The sequence below is a fragment of the Macaca thibetana genome, chromosome 2 (genome assembly GCF_024542745.1).
Source record: "Macaca thibetana thibetana isolate TM-01 chromosome 2, ASM2454274v1, whole genome shotgun sequence".
NCBI classification, from domain to species: Eukaryota; Metazoa; Chordata; class Mammalia; order Primates; family Cercopithecidae; genus Macaca; species Macaca thibetana.
Window position 1 is genome coordinate 98034821 of NC_065579.1, and position 20499 is coordinate 98055319.

The window sequence follows — 20499 nt, forward strand, 5'->3', positions numbered from 1 at the left end:
AACTAAAAAACAACCACCACCACAGATGCTATTATGGGGCCTCTCCTGAGTGTAGAAGTGAAAGACGGAGTTACAAGGAATCACAATGGCCAACTTTTGTAACTTGTCTGTCAGGGTTTGCTGAGAAAAACCAAGAGGGCAACATACAGGAATGGGAAGAACAGCTTCCCCACAATGACTGGCACTTACCTGGGCCAGGCATGGTGCTCAGCCTTGTTTTAAAATTTAATTCTATTTCTACCAAATTTAATACATACACATGTTTTAAAAAGTCAAACACTACTATAAGGCTAGTAAATAAACATAGTGTTCCCCTCCGCATACCTTCCCCACCCCAAGTCCCAACTCAGCAAATACTTTTCATAATTACCTCCACTTTTCTGAGTAAAAGACATACTATTGAATCTTGACTTTTCCATTTTAGACATAATCTCCTGCCTTCTTGCTATAGTTGCTGAGGGTTTTAGAAAGGATACCTTTACCTTATCTACTTTCTCTTCTACATCCTCCCCATGTAATCATGTCACAGGTTTTGTTAAATCATTATTCAATGAACATGTTATTCTTATTAACTAAACATTGGTCAAGCTGCTCCAGAAAAGTGTTGCATTTCCTTTTGCATATGACTTTTTGTTTTCCCTGGAATTATTGACTTTGCTTCCACTTGTATAATTTATGTAGCCATCACTAATTCTCCCCACAAACTCTACGGAAGAGATGTAAAACTCCCCTGGATATATTGGAACATATCCATCCTGTCTGTACCTTGGAGATGTGCTTCCAGAAGCTGTCCTTCCTCCTGTTCCAATCAATCTGAGCTGGTGACCTGTCATCCTCGTTACCCAGTGGTCATCCAGGGGCTTCACTTACCAAACCCTAAATTCCCTTTGCCTCTCCTCTGTGTTGAATCCCTTTTCTGGATCCTATGGCATCCTCTTTCTTTGTTAATTCCTTTATTTTGGGATATCTGTACTAGCTTCCAGAGGTCACCCTTGGTTGCTCAGCTGGATATAGAGTTCTAGGCTGGAAATGCTTTCCTCAGCATTTTGAAAGTCTTGTTCCTTTACTTTCTATATTCTGATGCTGCTAAGATGATTAATGCCACTCTGAAATTTCTCAAAAGAAGACATGCAAATGGCAAACAGGTATACGAAAAGGTGTTCAATATCACTGATCATTGGAGAAATGCAAATAAAAACTACAATGAGATATTATCTCACACCAGCTAAAACAGCTTTTATCCAAAAGTTAGGCAATAACAAATGAGAGTGAGGATGTGGAGAAAAGGGAGTCCTCATACGTTGTTGGCAAGAATGTAAATTAGTGCAACCACTACAGAGAAGAGTTTGGAGGTTCCTCAAAAAACTGAAAATAGAGCTACCATATGATCCAGCAATCTCACTCCTAGGTATATACCCAAAAGAAAGGAGATCAGTATATCAAAGAGTTATCTCTCTCATGTTTATTGCAGTACTATTCACAATAGCCAATATTTGGAAGCAAATTAAGTGTCCATCAACAGATGAATGGATAAAGAAAATGTGGTACATATATATAGTGGAACCATTAAAAAAAAAGAATGAGATCCTGTCATTTACAACAACATGGATGAAACTGTAGGTCATTATGTTAAGTGAAATAAACCAGGCACAGAAAGACAAACGTCTCATGTTGTTACTTATTTGTGGGAGCTAAAAATTAAAATAATTGAACTCAGCTCCTCTGATTGTCTGCTATTGGCTTAAATCCTCTATTGAGTCTCATGGTGAAAATTTGTTACACAGAAGTTTTTGAGAACGCGGAGCACTGCTATTGCAGGTGAGCTGTGATTCCCAGGCAGCAGACTTTGTGGCCAGGCCAGGCACCTCACAAGGTGTCTGAGCTTAGACATGACCTGAAGAGAGAGTAGAAGGATGGTTACCAGAGGCTGGGAAAGGTATGGGAGGGAGAGTGGGGATGGTTAAGGGGTATAAAAAATAGTTGGAAAGAATGAATAAGACCTAGTATTTGACAGCACAACAGGGTGACTACAGTCAAACATAATTTAATTATACATTTTAAAATAACAAACAGTATGAGTGGATTATTTGTAACACAAAGGAAAAATGCTTGAGGTGATGGATCCCCCATTCCCCATGACGTGATTATGCATTGCATACCTGTATCAAAATATCTCATGTGACCTATAAATATGTACACGTACTATGTACCCACAGAAATAAAAATAAAAAATAAAGATACAGGAAAAGAAGAAAACACTCATTATGCTGAGCACTTTTTGGGCCTGTTCAGTCTGGTAAATCACATCCTTTTGTTCTGAAATATTTCAGACTATTGTTCTCTTTGATAATTTTTTTCTCCTCCATTTTCTTTATTTTCTCTGGAGTATTGGGCCTCTAATATGAATCTAATATTTTTTATCACACTTTCTGGGACTTTACCCACTTTAGCCCCATCCTTTTAATTGCATTTTATTTCTGTTTTTGGTTTTTTTTTTTTCATTTTCAACATTTCTACTGTCCCCTAAATAGTCTTGTCTTATGGATGCAGGGCCTCCACTCCCTTCAAGGGTGGGGCAACATGATCTCTGTTTACTCTAAGTTCCTTTTCTCCTCTTGTTTTGATATTTGCTTTCCATGGTGAAGGTTTTCCTTGTAATCATTGGCTTTTCATTTATATTAGGAAGGTGGCATCCAAGGCTGGCTGGAAGCTCATTAAGTAGAATGAGCTTGCCAATGGGGTCTTTGCTGAGGATGATCAGGCAGGGGCCCTGCAGCTGTTCCTTTAGAAGATTCCGCCAAAATTCAGTATTTCTGCTCTTTCCTCTGGTTTCTGGCCTGGGGAATGTAATCCATTCTGGGAGCCTACTGGGGAAATAGGACTGAAGTGGGGGTAAAGTTGCACAATTTCATTTAACCTTGTTTCTGTCCAGGGCCTCACCTCCACCCCAGCTGTGCCTGGCAACTCTGGGTTGGAAGCCAGCCTGGATCGGTTTCTTCGGAGGGTAAAACTTCAGGCTTCTGCTGGGGCAAGGAAGGCCTTGAGCTCAGGTTATGTCAGGCAGGGAGTTAACGACTCTTCACACAGACATATCAAACCTTCTTCCTTCAGCTCCTATTACCCCAACTTTCAGAGGTTCCTGGTCCTTCAATTCTTGAGTGTTTCTAAGTGTCTGCAGCATGAATGGACTTGTTTCTTGTTGCCATTCCCATCTGCAGGCTTCCAACAGCAGAGAAAGTTGAGTGTTAATTCGGTTTTATTTCTTCTCTTAGTCCTCAAGGTGCATACTTTCTTATTACTTGAATACAAGTCCTGGTAAGTAGGTTCCCTGCATTCTGTTGGACCTGTTCTCACAACCCTAGGATGTAGGTACTATTATTAACCCCAAGTAGAGAGGAGGAAATGGAGTTTGAGAGTGGTAGGTAATCTATGTTAGGGCACGCTGCCATGGTTTGAACCCAGGGGGCTTGACCACCCTTTCCCTGACCACCATGTTAGGCAGTCTCATAGGGGGTGCAAAACCAGAAGATAGGGGTCAAGGTGCTAGAGAGAGTGATCCTGGAAGCTCCTCTGATTGTCTGCTATTGGCTTACATCCTCTATTGAGTCTCATGGTGAAAATTTTTTACACAGAAGTTTTTGAGAACACGGAGCACTGCTATTGCAGGCGAACTGTGATTCCCAGGCAGCAGACTTTGTGGCCAGGCCAAGCACCTCACAAGGTGTCTGAGCTTAGACATGACCTGAAGAAGAAAGCTTTCTGAAATTAGGGGTTTTCAAATGTACCATATGTTACAATCACCTGGGGAGCCTTTCACAATCCAGATGTTTGGGAGCCCTGCCTCCCCAAATCAATTAAATTAGAATCCTTAGGCATGGGACTTTGGAATCTATATTTTGTAAAGCTTCCCAAGTGATTCCAATGTGCAGCCAAGTTTAGAACCAAGGCTGTAGACCAGCAGTTTGCAAACTGTAACATGCACCTGAATTACCTGAGAATCTTGTTGCAATGCAGATTCTGATTCACTAGGTACTATGGTCTGAATGTTGGTGTCCTCCCAAAAGTCATATATTGGAGCTTAATCTCCAATGTAATGGTATTGAGAGGTGGGTCCTTCAGGAGGTGATCTGGTCAAGAGGATAGGGCCCTCATGAATGGGATTAGTGCCCTTATAAAAGAGGCTTGAGGGAGCCCTTGCCTCTTCCACCACGTGAGGACACAGCAAGAAGGTACCGTCCATGAGGAATGGGCCCTCACTGAACCAGACACTGAATTCGCCAGTACCTTGATCTTGGACTTCCTGGCCTCCAGGACTGTCAGCAATAAGTTTCTGTTGTTTATAAATTACCTAGTGTAAGGTATTTTGTTATAGCAGCCTGAACAGACTAAGTCACTAGGTCTATCCAGCTCCCAGGTGATGCTGCATGTCCAGGACCACACTGCAGATAAAACTGCAGGAAGTTATTTCCTAGGAGGCAGCATCTAAGGTTGGCATTGAGGTGTGAATTTCAAGTTAACAGTTAAACTGTTTTTTCATAATTACTATAAAAATTCATGTATTACAAAACGGGATATAAATTCTATAACAGAGTTCTTCTAAAAAATGTAAGGAGAATATTCATTAGCAAAGGCTTTTATGCTTTTAAAAAGCAGATGTCACTGAAGATTTCATAAGAGAGGTGATGCTGGTTTCCACCTCACATTAAGTTTATAACCTAAACAACCAGCTGAGCACCCCAGGCATCCCCAGCCTCAGGACATCCAGGGGCCACTGCACCTCTCTGTGGCTTTATGTCCACTCAACTCTTCCAGCCACTTTTTCCTGCTGAATCCCCTTCAAGAGCAACACAAAACCCCTCCCCTTGAATAAAAAAGGAATAACCTACTCTCTCTCTTGGAAGCACCACCTTGATGTTCCAAACACAGATCAATGCCTGATCTCAAACAAAAGCAGTACTGTTTCTTAAAGGAATTGTGATAAGTTAAATACTCCTATGTCATTAGATCATGAGAAGAAATTTAGGTTTACAAAAATAATTATGTTTTTGTGCATTCCTATATGATGGCTAAAGAATTCTAGATGCACCCCAAGGAGTCCAAACATCCAGGGAATTTCTAGGGCTATAAAATGACCTTTATTTATTTATCTCACCTTTCTCCCATCTCGCCTTTCTTCTCATATTCTCTTTGCTTTTCTCCGCCAGCAGACACAGGTATCACATATCAGAGTGAAAGAATAGTTCCAGAGGAAATTTGTATTGTCCTTATTTCATAAATTGGGTTTAATAATTCATCTAAAAGAGAATTTTTAGCAACAAGGTTTGCATAGAAAAAGAGAACATGCCTTCCCTAAATAGACATCTGTTACTCTTGCTGCAACGCTGAGTGGGGAGAAAAAAGGCCAGTTGGGTCCAAGTGCATCTTTCAGATTCACTGAGGACATCATGGTCTCCAGTCCCTTAGGCAAAAGTGATTTTAGAGCAAGCTGTGCAAGGAAAGGAATTTAAACCACACCCGAAAAGTCTCCTCTTTGTCACTGCAGAAATCCACCTAGAGGTCATTGTGGCAAACATGCCTATTCCTAAAACAGCTGCAGATTATATGTCCGTTCATTTCCTGGTCATAAAATGCCACCTGCCTAGACCCCCACTGTTGCCTCAAATACCAAACCAATGTTGTCTTGTGGGGCAGACGGTGGCAGGTTTGGGGTCTGCAGGTCTCCACATGCACACACAAAGCTGTTTAGAATGTCAAGAAAATCAGTCATTCAAATAGCTGTGCTGCTCATGCGTGACAGGCTGACTTTAAATATTTGTCACTCCAACTTGCTGACATAGGGGGAGGGGAAGCTGATAGAATGAAAGGGGAAGAAAATTAACAGAAACCCTAATTGCCCAGGTTTGCTGCCTTGAATATTTCTGCAGCAGCTCTGCGGCAAGCAGCACCATCAACGTTTTCAGACCTGACAATGGGAAAGTTGCCAGGGAGCCAAAGACCCAGCCAGAGGCAATTAATACTTCCTTTTTTATTTTAGAGACAGCATCTATCTCTCTGCCTTGAAAAACAAAAAATGGCTTGAGAATTCTTTCCTAGTTCCTTTTTCCAAAGTGCCCCTATTTTACCATGTCCTTTGCTGGGTCTTGTGCAGTCCTGGGAGCATCTGAATAAACTGAATTTCCCAAATGTTTCAAGTATCTGCAATCATATAAAGTTTTTCTCTTGAAACTTGGCATAGTCTAATGAAATAACTGAGGTATTTTTTTTTTCCTTGAAGGCTGTAATTTGTTTATTAAGAAAGATTGCCTGGGGCAATAACACCCAGAATTGAGAAAGAAAACGGGCACACTTATTCTACCTGGAGGTGAGTGGACTAAGCCCATCTTTCTAGATAATCGTTTGACCCCTTTAAAAGTGTGATGATCTTTGACCTGAAAACCCCTTTCGTCCTAAGGAAATAGTCATAGTGTGTACAAAAAATTGTTGCATTCTGGCATCCATCATTTATAATAACAAAAATTGGGGAGCAACCTAAATGTCAAAAAATAAGGCTAGTGCTAAGTCATGGCAAATTAGTACAATGAAATATGGTGTAGTCATTAAAAACATTTGTGGTAGAATATTTGATATGGGGAAATGTTCGTGATGCATTATTAAATATAAAAATTACAAAACACTATGTATATTATGATACTGTTTTAAATTCCTTTTAATCAATTTTATGACAGCATATACTTAGAAAAAAAATCATTAGATTTTCACCAACATATAGTATTATGGGGTGGAGAGCTGAGATTAAAGGGAACTTTTAGTTTCTTCTTTGTCCTTTCCTGTATTTTCCTAATATAATGCATCACTTAAAGTCAGGGGAAAAAAATCAGAAGTGTTATCAAAGTTTATGTATTGTCACATTTAAAAAATGCTACGAAATCAGTTTAACATGCCGGTGCCCTTTATTTGATAAAGTACCGTGTGTGAGATCCCACTTTGCCACGCCAAAGTCAATGACTCTGATGTTTTCCGTGCCGCTGAGTCACACGGTGGGCTACTTCTGGGTTTTCGATATTTTAGAAGGGAGGTTAAAAGGATTCATTATTCAATGTGTTTCAAACCGGAGTCCGGGGGGACCTGCGTTTAAAAAATAACGCGTAATGGGGTTAAGATGCAGATTCTGGAGCCAGACTGTCTGAGTTCAAAAGCTCCTAATAGCTGGGCGCCTTAACCTCTCTGTGCCTCACTTCCTCGTCCGGAAATTGAAGCTAATAAGAGCACCGACTTCCCCGGGCGGCGGTTGAGGGCTACCTGTGTGGATCTGAGCACAGCGAAGAGCGGAGCCTTGACCGGGTGAGCACGCCGGGTGCGCGCTCTCCCGAGCAGCCCAGCATCTCCCGCCGGCCTCGCTGCCCGCTCCAACCGGACGCAGGGCGCCCAAGCCCCAGGCAACGCCAGCGCGCTCCCAACCTCTGGAGATAGAAACAATGTGCGCGCGCACAAGGCCCACGTGCACGCGCGCACGCCCACGCGGCACACGGGCGCGCACGTGCACACTAGCGCTTGCACAGCTCTGCGGCTCTGCTCGGGCCTCTCAGGCCCGTCTTAGCCGTGCTCTAACCTACCAAACACCTGGCAGCCGGCAGAATGAAAAGGAAAATAAATCACCTGCGACGAAATAAAGCAGGCCTTTCCGCAGTTGGCCACCTCCAACAGCCAATTGGTTCCCAACGCTTTCTCGCTACCCGGCTTGGGCAAAGCCAGGAAAGAAGGGGATAGGATAGAAGGATGGGTTAACAAAGCGGGAGCAACGGACCAAAGTAACCTCCTTTTAATTTGCCCCCCCACCCCTCACCCCCTGGGGACACCGGCCTGGCTCCCGTGGGACCAGAATCGCCATCCCTGTTCCCTGTCTGAGACCCTCCGCTGGGCCGAGGGCCTGGCTTGGGTTTGGGAAGATGGGTGCCAGGGCCCGTGCTCAGCAACCTTCCGGAGCAACTGCATCAAATGATGGTGGCTTTCTTCCCAGCCAGTCCCCAGCCACACCCACAGGGGACAGCAATGGCAGCCCGGGACTCCATTTCCTGCCTACCCTTGGACAGCAAAGGCACCCGCAGGCGCCTTCACCTTGGTCCAGGTCTCACGCCGATGATTCAAGAAGGCCCTTTGGGGAAAAAAAAGTTGAATTCGCCATTGAGAACACACATAAGAAATCAATAATCATTCTTGGTTTTTATGATGGAAACAGGCACAAAAATCACAATTTTATATAGGTTCAAGACTGCTTCCTCTCAGCAACGCAGAGCTCTTTAAAAATAAAAATAATCTTTAAGGTTTTTTTTCTTGTGATCTTATGGAATGTATATTAAAGTCCTAAATGCTAAAATTCCATTGAAATTTTATTTGGTTGGTTCAAAAGTAATTGCGAGTTTTGCCTTTTTTTTTTTTAATTAAATTACTTTTGCACCAACCTAAGTAGTTTTCATTATCAAGTGAATTTCACCAATTGAACAGGCTTTGAAAGAAACAAACACAAAAGGAAAATCAGCAAACACAAATATTAAAAGTCTACTATTTTGTAGCTACCAATCCTGTTTGAAATCAATTCCTCTCTTTTTTTTCTTACTGTCTCCCGGCCTCCCATATACTAGAGTTTTATAGATAATGTGGTCTCCCCCTGGAGCTGATTTGACCCCACTCCCCTTTTGGCAAAACTTTTATTTGCATTTCCCTTGTGCTCCCAACAGGTCTGTATATTAACAACATGCCTCGTTTTTGGCACAACAGCCTCATTAATTATGTCAGCAGAGAGCTGGCACTAGGGCTCCTCAGTGCCTGGTAATTCCCATTTCCTCACTGCTGGCTTTGCTGCCTCTGAACCACCAACCATCAGCAGCCTTCATTTTCCCTCTGCCTTCCCAGCGCCCCTCCTCACTTCCATGCCCCACGCCCCACCTCCTTGCCCACTTCCCAATACTGCAAAGAACAGAACATGAGGTCCCAGAAGAATGACATAGCAGAACTCTACTGGTTTTATTAATATGATTATTACTTGGCCTGAAAGTGGTAGATTTCCTGGATCCATATCCCAAGTCCTTCTGGCCCTCTTTGATAAGCTTTTAATGTTGATGATGATAACAATGGTTATCATTTATTGAGTCTTTACTATGCACAAGCCCCTGTGCTAAAAAAAAAAAAAAAAAAAAAAAAAAAAAAAAAAGGGATTACCTTATGTAATCCCTAAAACAACTCTAGAAGCAGCAATCATCATTAATACCATTTGACAGATTAGAAAATTGAGGCTCAGAGACTTAAGGCCACAGGACCAATACCGGAAGGGCTAAGGTTGGACTTAAATGTGTCTACTATCACCACTGCATGTCAGGACATTAGGTGGCCTCTTCTCTCACAACATGAAGCAATGCTAGCAAAAAGTGGCTAGGCGCTCAAGAGGTGTGAAACTTGGAAGTTACTTTAAAATGTTAAATGGCAGATAGTGCAGTGGCCTTACAAAATATCAGAAAAGCCATCTTTAAGAGTGTCAATTTGTCAAAACAAATTATTGTCAAAACAAGAACAACAACAAAAAACTGATTATGTTTCATTTTGCTTTGTTTTTAGTTTCTCAAACTTGCAGTAAAATGCTGAGATTCTGGTCAGTAATTTCACCTTCAGACCTAACCTGCCTTGCCCAATGACTAGGTAAGTAGGGCACAAGCAGTTGTATTCTCATATTACACCTAATTTTAGTATTATACCATTGGCCAGACTACCACATTCCCTTCCCAACTGCATTTGGTATCTGGGTCGACATCCCAGGGAAAGCCTTTTAAAGAACTCAGGGCTCATCTCCCACCCCCAAAGACCTGCAGTGGCTGCCATATGGAAACAACTCCGTGGTCATTAGGAGTCCCTTGACTAATATGAGGTCTCAGCCATTTTTCAAAACATTTTAAAGTGTCAATTTTATATCAGGCACTGGGCCCAGGCACTGCGGATAAATAAGTGTGGTCTCTATTCTAATTTTATTTAAAATTAATGTTTTAAAATAAATTGGAACGGCTGACTCATGGGGCAGACAGAAATCAGGGATGCAGGACAATTCATATTACATTTAAGAAAGCTAATAGCAGAAAGGATCCAAATGCATTCTGAAAAAAGAAGAGACGTTAAGGACTGGATTTTTTCATTATTTAAAAAAGATGAAGAGACCTTCTCAGGAATGCACAGGACAGGTTTCTTGTTCATGCCACAGGGCAAGGCAAATGGCTTATCATAGCAGCGAAATTACCTTATTTTCTAAAGTTACCAAAAAGGTACATGCTTGATATGAAAAATTCAAGCCCTATAGAAATATTAAAAGGTAGTAGCCCTTTCACAGTCTCCCCAGCTACAATTTCACTCTAGGGATGACTACTGTGAACAGTTTAGTGTTGAATCAAAGGAGTCTAGGCTGCTTTCCTGAATATGACAGAAAAATATAATCCTAAGGAACATGACCCAGAGGAAAACTGAGACCACAGAACTTATGGAGTCTCAGCTACTGGGTTTCAAGATCCGTCCTAGTGGGGTAGCTTATCCATGCCTGATCCTTGACCTCTGTTGCCTGCATTGTAAAAAAAAAAAAAAAAAGAAAGAAAGAAAGAAAAAAAAATAGCCTAAGTTGGATAACATTTGCATGTGATTATCCAGGACTTGGTGACAGTCAGCAGGGAAACTACCATTCCACCCTCTGGCTAAGGCATTCCAGGTACTGGTTAGAGGCCAAATGTGTTCATCTGGCTGCTGCCACAGTCAAGCCTTAGCCAATGTTATTGTCTTTATGTTAAATTAACTCATCACATTAGTGATGTACAGAATCTTGGGTAATGGAACAGGTACAATTTAAGGCAAGAGGAAGAAAGTCAGGCTGATGAATCAATACCTCGGGTGAGGCACTGGGATAGGGGCTCTGGGCAGCTGGCGTTCTGGAGGGAGTTTGAAAAGGAAAAAATGGGAACATGGCTCAAGAGATGGGCTAGGTTTAGACCATAACTTCACTCACTTTTCACTTTTCCTTGGAGCACATCAGTATAATATGAAGTTAGATTTGGGTTAGTTTCCATCAGTTTCCATCAGCACAGATTTAACAAAGGACTCCACACATTCTGCTCCAGAAAGTTGACCTTGAAGGCTAGGAGGAGGAGGAATAGCCACAGCTGCCACCAGGCCCCCCGATAGCCATTCTGCCCTGCATGGTCCATCACAGAAGGAGACTACATGCCCCAGCCTCCCTTGTTCAGTGTGGTCATGTAACCCTCTTCTGTTGCAAGGTAATTTGTGCAAGGGATGTGTGCGGTATCTCTGGAATGTCCTTTATTTTAGGCTGGCTTCCCCAGAAAGAGATACTAACACAAAAACTTGAGTACAAGTTGTTTGACTGGGAGGTGATTCCAGGAAGCATTAGTAGGAGAGTGGGGGAAATGTGTTAGTGTGAGTCTTCTGAGAAGTAGTTGCCAAGATGGGATTACACATGAAAGGATTTTATTAGGGTAACTGTCAATGTGAGGGAGAATGGAGAGGGAGCCACATGAGGCTGAGAGAACTGCCATACCTCCAAGCCAAGTCTGACCCTGAGTGAAAGGGGGGGGGGGGAAAGAATGTCTTAGACTGCCAGGCTGTCTATGGAAGGGTCAGCAAAGCCATTATGGAACCCTGGAGCCAAAGCCAGGGTTAGAGGAGCCCCACATCTCCTAGGAACGACCCGCATTCCATTTGAGTGTCCCTGCTGTGCTCAGTCACTGACTGGGAGCAGCCCTTGGGAAGCATGTCCTTGGGCTTCCTAGTGCAGCAGTTGCCGGGCTCTTGGTTACCAATACTCCCTCTAACTGAATGCAGGACTGCTAGACACATTCTCATGGGCACTACAGGAAATGAGGTAGGAGAGGGAGGCAGGTGTCCGAGTGCACTGGTGAGCAGGTGACCACTGCAGGCAGCTGAGGTGCTGTCCTGGTTGACCTCTAGGAGACTAGCATCTGCCCCACTTGAAGGGCACAGAAGGCGAGAAATAAACTCCCAATCTCTGGAAATCACAAATCACTGATTTATTGGCCTTCCCTATTGCCGCTAGAGTCTTGATTAGCACTGGGGTTCAATACCAAGCGTGAATGTGTTAGAGATAAGCTTTTTGTTTTGTTTTTGTTTTGTTTTGTTTTGTTTTGAGACGGAGTTTCACTCCTTGTTGCCCAGGCTACAGTGCAGTGGCACAGTCTTGGCTCACTGCAACCTCTGTCTCCCGAGTTCAAATGATTCTCCTGCCTCAGCCTCCTGCGTAGCTGGGATTACAGGCAAGCGCCACTATGTCCTGCTAATTTTTGTGTTTTTAGTAGAAATGGGGTTTCACCATGTTGGCCAGGCTGGTCTTGAACTCCTGATCTCAGGTGGTCCACCTGCCTCGGCCTCCCAAAATGCTGGGATTACAGGGTTGAGCCACCATGCCCGGCCTAGAGATACCTTTTAAACTTCATTTTGGTAAGGCATTTCCACTTGCTTTTCCCAGGAACCTTTTCACCAAAGCTACTAACAAACTGAATGTATAACTGATCTAAATTATGTTTCTTCTCTCTCCACACTCTTCTCCCACCTCCTGCTTCCTTACCTGCTACAGAATCAGAAATGCATGATAGCCCACAACGTGAGGAACACAGAGCAAGGGATTCTGGGTAAAACCATGCAGAAGAATCCATCCCCTCTCCTCCCCGCCATCCCATAAGGACATACTACTAAGTCTCTGATTATAACAATTTCTCTTCTTTACAACTCTACATAAAAACTTATGTCCCTCCCCTCCAAAAAAAAAGGGGGACTAGATGGAAATACACCAAAGCAATACCTGGTTTTAATAAGGTGGTTGAATTACAAATATTTTTCTTTTATTTCTTTTAATGATTTTCCATAATGAAATGTGATTTTTACCTTTTCAATTTAAGTGTTTACATTATTTTTTCCTACTTTACGCTTAAAATTTTTCATAATAAAAATGATGTTTTAAAATTTCAGAACAATTGTACCTGTTATCCTTCTGTACTATTTCAGCTCAGACTGCTATAATAAAATGCCATAGATCAGATAGCTTTTAAACCACAGAAATTTATTTCTTACAGCTCTGGAGGCTGGGAAGTCTAAGACAAAAGTGCCAGCAGACTTGGTGTCTGGTGAGGGCCTGCTTCCTGGTCCCCAGGTGGCCATCATCTAACTGTAACTTCATGTGGCAACAGGTGTGAGAGAGTTCTCTGAAATTTCTTTTATAAGGGCACTAATCTCATTTATGAAGGCCTCATCCTCAAGACCTAATCACCTAACAAAGGCCCCACCTCCTAATACCATCATGTTGGGTGTTAGGATTTCAACATGTGAGTTTGAGGAAGACACAAACATTCAGTCTATAACACCTTCCCACCTTTGCTACCTTAATATCCTCAGCTCTCTGGCCTTCCCTTCACTCCCTCATTCTTCCTGATGCCAAAACAAAAAACATACCATCTTCTCTAAATCCTTGGTGGTTGTTAGTTCACTTGTGATCTTGGGGCAGATGTCAAACCTTGGTCTTTCCTGGCTGAGCAGTTCATTGAATCTAAGGGGTGATGGTGGAAGGGTCTCTCCTAAGGGTATGCTGGCAAATGAAATCTGGTCTGAGTTTACATTCCTCTAATTATATCACTTTCTGTAGCAGAAACTAACTAGCTGGTCATCAAATCTATCCTCTTTTCCCTGGGAATACCAGAGGACCACATTCCCCCAAGTTCCCTTGCAGTTCACCATGTCCATGTGACAATTACAGCCAACAGAATATGAGTGGAAATGTTTGTGCCACTTTCAGAGTTCAAGATGAAGGGAGCAGGAGCATGGATCCCCAGTCACCATTTGGAAGGAAGCTGCCCACCCAGCAGGAATACCTAGTCTGGACTTGGCAGAGAAATGACCTTCAATTGTAGTAAGCCACAAAAATGCTGGGGCTTGTTTATTACAGCAGTAAGCCTACACTAACCAATACACTGTTAATCTTTCATGTCTGTTAGACATGCTTCATAATGGTGCTCTGAATTCATGTAATTAGAAGTAAATTTAACTGCAGAGATCAGGAAGCTCTCCTTTTTGGAGGACTTGCAACCTGAGCAATTTTGTAATCATACTACAATAGGGAGGTATTGCCCTTGATATTTCCCATGAAATCTCATAGCATTTTCCAGATAACTGTATCTTTCCTCAATGGAAGCAGTTTTAGAAAGGAAGCCTAGATTCTCTGCCCCTAATTATCAGCAGAATGATGCATGAATCAGCCAACCCCTGCAAGCCTCAGAAATTATACAATCATTTTAGAGATGGACAGTAACAACAGTTGTAACAACTAACTGTGGCTGAGTTACAGGTAGGGTTAATACATTAATAGACTAACTCATTTAATCTGCACAGGCACCAGTGATGTGGGTAATATCATTTCGAAAATAAGGGAAACTGAGGCACAGAGAGATTAAAACATTGCCCAAGGCCACAGCTAGTAAATATAATGAAATGTAATGGGCAATGTAACTGTAGGGTCAGAAACACAATTCTCTGGATTCTAAAATGCTGAGATTTGCACCAGGATGATTTTTTTCTGTGATTGTGATGTGCTTGGTGCTGGTTTTGTGATATGTCTGAACTTGGCCATTTTCTCATGCCATCACTCTGTTCCCATCCTGCTCTTGACATCCAACCTTCTCCCACTGATGGCTCTTGCTCTGGAAATATACAGCCTTGCAAGGGAAAAGATGATCTCCTCTTCCTTGATCTACTTAATCTGATTAGACACAAATTGTAATATGCCTTAATTCAGAGAACTTCCTTTTGCCAAATGAAGTCCCCTGAGATCTCTCACACACAAAACTTATTTATGAACAGAAGACTCTTGCAGTCCTCTGTGATTTTCTTTATTGAAACCATGCAATGCCAACTCTCAAGCAAAAGACAGCCAGTGGTGAAATCTTGGTTTCCTATGAATTCAGGGAATTCAGAGAACATCGAAGGTCATATGTTTCAAATGCAGAGTAAATCACTTTGACTTTACTCACCGGAATAACAATTAGAAAATGACAACCGGATGAGTCCTGGGCTTTAATAGGACACCTGGCTTAGAATTGAAATACTAATCAAATTATTTGTTATGACTATTTTCAATAATTTAGCATTTCACTTATAAAATGTCTCATCCACTCTGAATTTCTCCAATTGTAGTACATGGTGCATCATCCTGGACCATGATGAAGATAAAAATATCTACCACTTATTAAGCACTCACTATGTTCCCAACACTGTGCCAAACAAAGAAACTTTAATTACCTTTTCATCCCCATTCTGTAGATAAGGAAACTGATGTTTAGAGAGGTTAAGTTACCTATCCAAGGTGTGGTAGGGAAAATAATGGCTCCCCAAACATGTCCGTGTCCTAATCCCCAGAACCTGTGAATGTTACCCTGCAAAGCAAAAGGGGCATGGCAAATGTGATTAAGTTAAGAATCTTGAGGTGGGAAGATTATCCGGATTATCTAGTGGACCCAATGTCATCACAAAGGTCTTTTTAAGAGAAGGAAGAAGGCAGGAGAGGCCTAGAAGATGTGACAATGGTCAGAGTGATACAGTGCCGCAAGTCAGGAAATATGGACAGCTTCTCTGAAGCTGGAAAAGGAAAGGAAACGGATTCTACCCTAGAGCCTCCAGAGGGAACGCAGCCCTGTCAAACCACTTTAGATTATGACTTCTGGAACTGTAAGACGTTATATTTGTGTTTTTAAGGCTGCGAAATTTGTCGTAATTTGTTACAGAAGCCATAGGAAACTGCTCCAAAAGGTCCCATGGATGTTGAGTGGTAAAGGCAGGATGTGAACTCTGCTCCCTGTGATGCAAAGACCATGCTCTTTATTTCTAGGTTAAATGGCCTTGGAGTTTAAATATTTGACTTAAAAACTGTGAGTTTTATATTATAGCAAACATATTATGAAGCAAAATATAAAACCTGAAATATGTTTAAAAGATATGAGATGTCAAAAAAATGAGATGTCAAAAAAATACAAAGGGACAGAATAGAGGGCAGAGAACCAGGCTCTTCTCTATATGGTAAATTGGTATAATGATGAAGGTGGTACCGCAAAGCCGTGGGGAAAGGATGGATTGCTTAGTTGACGGTGGTGGGAAATGGGATCATTATGTGTAAGAAAGTAGCCTTACTTACACCATGGGGCTAGAAGCCCTGCCTCACACCCTCTGCAGGAAGATTCAGGGTTGATTAAAGTCCTAACTGTGAAAGGGAATACAATAGAAGAAAATATATGAGAATATCTTTGCAACAAGGAGATGGGCAGAAAAAGATAAAACCAAAACGTTTAGTGGATTCAACTATATTAAGTGAAAGCTTTTCTGTTCAACAGGCAGATATGATAAACAGGTGTCAGCCTGGGGAAAACTGGTTGGAATGATTTAAAAAGATAAAGAAGCCATTTTTATACTTTACAAAGAACTCTTGCAAATTAACAAGAAAAAGACAGAAATCCCAAATAGAAACTAGGCAAAAGATATGTAGAGTCAATTCACAAATGAGATTCTCAGACTCACTAATAACCAGATAAACACAACAAAACAATGGACATAACATAGCTCACCCATAAGAAGAGAGGAAAAATCAAGAGATAATGAGCAATAAGGGTTGATAAGGTTGTGGGGAGGTAGGTTTGCACACTACTGGTGAGGGGGGAATCTGGGACAGTCATTCAGGAAACCTATCTGGTATATGCCCCGGGACCAATGACCCCCCACCTCCTGGATAAATATCCTAAAGACCTGCTCACTCAGGTCTGTGAGGGGCATGTATAAAGGTGTTCACCCGTGTGTGTCATTTGGGTGGTAGAGCATTAGAGGCCATCCAGGGGCCATGCCTGGGGCAGTGAATCAGTGTGGATGTACCCACAGCATGCTCTGCAGCAGTCAGTGCCACACTGGCTGCACAGTGATGTGGATACATCTTAAACAGGATGTTGAGTGAAAAAATAAAGAAACTGAGCAAGGTCCCTTACCCAATGCCATATACACAAGTTAAAACACAAAAAGGCACTACATAGTCCACAAGGAAACATACATTTAAGGACTTTCATCGGACCCATTGAAGTGGGTGTCTGTGGGAAGAGAATAAAAGGGATCAGGAATAAAAAGGAAAATAAATAAAGTGAACTGGAGCGATGACTCCCACAGAGCAATAATGCTAATACGATATATAACCTGAGCTCTTTCTGCACCTGAAATAATCGTTTAAAAAAGGGAGTACCCATTTTTGCAAGAAGCCACACCAAACTACAGGAGCAGGTTCCCAAGGGTAGCTACTTTTCATTGCCATGTTCAGTAGAAAATATGAAACGTGAATGTCATTTGATTCTCTAAAATACTTTGAGAGTCAGCAAGAATAAAACAGGGTGACTTGTGCCTGGAAAAGACCTCTTAAAGTAAATCCACTTAAAATGAGGACCAAAATGTCATTTCAAGTAGTTAACAAAAAAAGAATGGAGTATGCTTAAGCTTGAAAAGTAAAGCTAAAAATTATGAAGATGGGTTTTATCTCATATTTTAGAAAGTTGTATTTTCAGTGTAACTCTGGTCTTTTGTATTTCTAGGGCTCAGAGCCAAAAATTGTGCAATAAATATTTGTTGAGTGAATAAATGAACAATGATGACCAGTTCTTAGAACCAAGAATGAATCAAGGGTTACTTTTGTCCCCATAACTTCCTATCCCATTATTTTTTCAACTTTTAACTGGTTTAACTCCAGTTAATGCCACCACCCTCAGGTTAAAGTGACAAAAGGAGAAGGTGAGGTTAGCAGAGCCTGGGGACCGGTGTCACCTGGAAATGCGGAAACCACAGCAGGCCTGACCAATAGGACCTGAAGCCACAGAGGAGATGCATTGGCTGCTGAAGGCCCAGCTGAAGAATTTTAGTTTTTGCTAACTTTGCATGTCACTTTTGCAATTCTCCAACTTCACAATTGTTATCTTTATGAAATCCTGACTCTTTGTAGATACTGTGATTTCTTTTTACAAGAGGCACAGACAAGGGCATTTCAATGGGACCCAATTTTGTACATGATCATTCAGAGGTGACTATTTCATTATCTTTACTTGTGCTCACCGTGCTACCCTAATTCTCTGAGGACTCTAAGAATACTCAGATTACAAAAATGCTCTTGACTACCCCCACTTTGCAGATAAGAAAACTGAGGCTCACAGAAGTTACATGGCTTGCCCAAAGTCCCATTGCTTGAAAGTGCCAAACTATGGAAAGCACAATGGGAGGAAGATCAGGAGAGACAGGCCATATCCAAAGCCTTGCAGAGGGTATGAAGGGATGGATAAAGCTGGCAAGCAAGTGCTTTCTGTGTGCTCACTCTATTATTCATAAGTTTGTGATAATATAATAATAGTTATGGCAAGTAAAATATAGCTTCTTAGTCATATATTGAGCCATCCTTTCTCTTGGGCCCTTTATCCTGTAGGTGCAAAGAAACCTAACTGTGTCAATAGGTGATATTTCAGTCCCTCTGAGTCCAAGCAGCCTCCTTTGAGTTTCCACTGCTCCTCCCTTCTCCACTCCAAGAGGGCTGCTGGATGCATGAGGAGTTTACTGTGTGCAGGTGGCAGAGGGGGAGGCAGAGGGGAACCTGCCTATGTAGATCTGGCATCCCCTGTCCACCTGGCCACTGCCTGCCCTGCTGGCATCAGCCAAGGCTGTGGCTGCTGAGGCTTGGGATCTGCACTCTCTTGGTTTATTCCAAGGGCCTGGTGGTTCTCCTGCTGCTTTGCCAGGGCTGCAGCCCTGGGGCTCAGTTCCCAGCCCCAGTGTCCAGACTTCTAGCCCCCATGGCGGTGATCCCTTCTAGAAGAAACCTCAGCCCTCTAGGGCATGTAACACCACAAGAGCTCTGAGAAGCTAGGAGTTCTCTGAAAAGACCACACGGCACTACTACCTTCCTCAGTGGTATGTCCCACAAGGGTGCCGGGTAAGAAACGTTCTCCTAGATCCCTGCTGTAGTCAATATTCAACCAGAAAACAGAAACTCCTTGGCGATCTAAAACAGAGGGGTTCTAGTACTGCTCAGTAGCAACACAGATGATGGAAGAGCCACGAGGCCAAGCAGGGTGGGGTAAGGCACCCAGGATTAGCAGTGGCTGCCACCATCCTCAGGCTAGAGTGACAAAAGGAGAAAGTGAGATTAGCAGGGCCTGGGGACTGGTGTCACCTGGGAATGTGGAAACCACAGCAGACCTGACCAATAGGACCTGAAGCCATGGAGGAGATGCGTTGGCTGCTGAAGGCCCAGCTGAAGCAGAGAGGCAAGGGGAAACACTCCGGCCTGTTCCTTCCTCTGGTAGCCTGCCTTCCTCCAGGGCCTCCCATGAGCAGAACCTACCTGACACGGGAGACTGGGAAACAGAGCTGGCAGCAGACACCCAGATCCAGAGCTGGGCAGGGCAGGGGAGGGATGGGTCTGAGGGCAATGGGCCCAGGGCCAGCACAGCCCCCAGAGGGAAACAAAAGCCCCTCCTCTCGTTCTGCCCGCATAACATACCATCTTCCCACCAAGGCTTTTGCCTAGAGAAAAGAGAATGGGACCTCCGTACATCCCTGTCTGCTCCCCACTCTGCCTCCTGCTTCCTGTAATCCACAGGCAGCTTCCCACTCCTCTGTGTCATACTCTGTTCCTAATACAACCTTAGGGGAGTTATCTCCCAGGTCTTACTCTTGAGTGACCTAAAAGGAGTTAAAAGGTATTTTTTCTCCCTAATGCCCAGGTTTCAAGACAATTGTCTTAATGTGAGCAAGCTGGCTTTGAGTCTCAAGTTGATCAATGACAACTTTTTCTCTTTCCTTGGGGTCATAAACCTCTTGGTTCACTTCAGCCTTACCAGTGGAAGGCTGCAAAGTACATGATAAAGGAGGAAGTGAAAATACATCAGCTAATAGCCCCAGAAATAGTACACCCGTTATACTCCCACTTAGGAAACGGTTCCTGTGTGACAGCAACAGGAGCCAGGATTGCTCTCACTCATCAAGCAACTTTATCATGTGGTTTCTAGCTTTGGTTCCATTTTATAGATTTGGTGCTATTGAGGCTCAGAGAGATTAATTGCCCATCCAGAATCTTAAGAAATAGAATGAGATTTGAATCCAGATCAATTTTCAATCTTCATTTCCAGCTACTGCTGCTTCTCCCTCCTCCCCTGGTTTCCCAGTTCTTAATTCTTGTTCACAATCTCATTCCTACCCTCCTCCCTGTACCATTCCCTCTTTAGGCTTTTGGAAAGTTTGATTCAAGAAATAGAGTGGTTGGTAATCATCTCTGATGATCAGTCCCAACTTGGCATTTTCATTTGTAAGTATAAACATTATTATTACAAAGTCTTTATTAAGCATCAGTCTGCACATGTGTCTTCACCTGGGTCCTCCCCACCC